The sequence below is a fragment of the Octopus bimaculoides genome, chromosome 5, assembly GCF_001194135.2.
Source record: "Octopus bimaculoides isolate UCB-OBI-ISO-001 chromosome 5, ASM119413v2, whole genome shotgun sequence".
NCBI lineage: Eukaryota > Metazoa > Mollusca > Cephalopoda > Octopoda > Octopodidae > Octopus > Octopus bimaculoides.
The window spans coordinates 104,847,484-104,849,482 of record NC_068985.1 but is presented as its reverse complement, the minus strand read 5'-3'; positions in this window follow the sequence as shown (position 1 = coordinate 104,849,482).

Here is a 1,999-nt window from a genome sequence, read left to right as displayed (position 1 = left end):
ACTATAGATTCCAAGTACACATGCGCACGCACACACACACACATACACAGCTGGCTAAACCATGAATAAAAAGCTTCCAGTTCAATTCAAAAGACTTCCTGAAACTTGAACTTTTGAACTCCACCCCAAACCACCATAAACAAAATATTTACAAGAGAATGACTAAAGCAAAATTTCATTAAGAACTCAAATATGGGTACAAACTGTTAATCACCACCAAAAAATGTTTTTTCTCTCTGACTCCCCACCAAATTCTTTCTAATATTTCTAATAGAAAAATTAATAAGTAAAAGCACAATAAATAAGTATAATATAATACAAAGTAAATATCATAACTTAGCAGTTTAGCAAACAAGGTTGGTAGAATAAGTAACAGGCTTAAATAAACGGGTCTCCTGCCATAACCTCATGCTGACCAATGCCTTATGAGTGGAACTGGTAGACTGAAACAGTAGAAAGCTTACTGTGTAATATCACACATGCACACACATACCTGTGTATGTATCATCATCATTGTTTAACGTCCCCTTTCCATGCTAGCATGGATCGGACGATTTGACTGAGGACTGGCGAACCAGATGGCCGCATCAGGCTGTATCATCATTATCATCACCCACTTAAACAAGGATATTTTGTTAGAACAAACTATACTATGGTAGTTACAATGAGAGAAACTCTCATATTAGCTTTTGGTGCAAAATGTTCACTTCTTTATGTCACTAATAGGGAGATATATAATATATATCTCCCTTCTGGCTGTTTAATATCACATACACATTCACACATCTATCTATCCATACACACACACACACATATATCATATGTTTGTATGTGTGTATATATATTATCACCATTTTAATGTCCCCTTTACCATGTTTGCAAGGGTAATCAAAATTAATCAACGCAAATTTCCTACAGCATGGTGCCCTTCCTGTTGCCAATCCTCACTTGTTTTCAAGTAAGGTAATATTTTCCTTATTCCTTTGAACACAAGCAGCTCAATGGCCGGACATGTTTTCACAGAAGATTGCAAACAAACGACACCGCTTATATAACAGTGACATTCATTTACAACCAATGCATAAACAATTCTCTGATGCTTTGAGCGTAGAATGATTTTTAGTAAGTTTTTCGTTTAACCCCTGATAAAAAGTACTCCAGCTGTTACTGTGAGAAATTAGTACTTTTGCCAGTAAATGTGCTGTACAGGTAAAGAGAAAATTTACCAGTCATTTGACTCATAGGTGTTGCACTATATTAACTTGGCTATAAACAATAAGTTTTATCGAGGGAGATTTACTGCCAGTCTGACTACTGCAGCTTAAGCTTTTACATATATTAATGATGTAATACAAATGACAAATGATTTGAGCACAAAGAAGGTAAAGAAGGAGTCTGGTGGAAGTGGGTGGGAAGCAGAGAATTTGACAGGTAACTTTGCAATACAAACAAAGTAAACTGACTTCAAACAGGAATCAAAACCCCAAATGTTGAGAGAATAAATACATTATTAATTAAAAAAGAAATTTAAAAAAATGAAAATATTGCTGGCAACAAATCAATATTTACATCATCAAGTATAGAAGTGTGAGCAATAAGAGAGATGTGTAATTGTTCTATCGCTGCCCACAACAGCTTTGGTAGCTGCAGCAGTTTTTCACTCATGAAATTCTGAAGCTATTTAGCTGACATTTTAGTAATGGAAAAAATCTTGCTTGTATGTCAGTCGTTCTTTTATTTTTTTTTTACTTGTTTCAGACATTTGATTGTGGCCATGTTGGAGCATTGCCTTGAAGGGTTTTAGTTGAACGAATCGACCCCCAGGACTTATTTTGAAAGCCTAGTACTTATTCCACCAGTCTCTGTTGCCAGAGCACTAAATTACTGGGATGTAAACACACCATCACCAGTAGTTAAGCAGTGATGGAGGGGACAAACACACACACACACACACACACATATATACATATATATATATATATATATATATATATATATA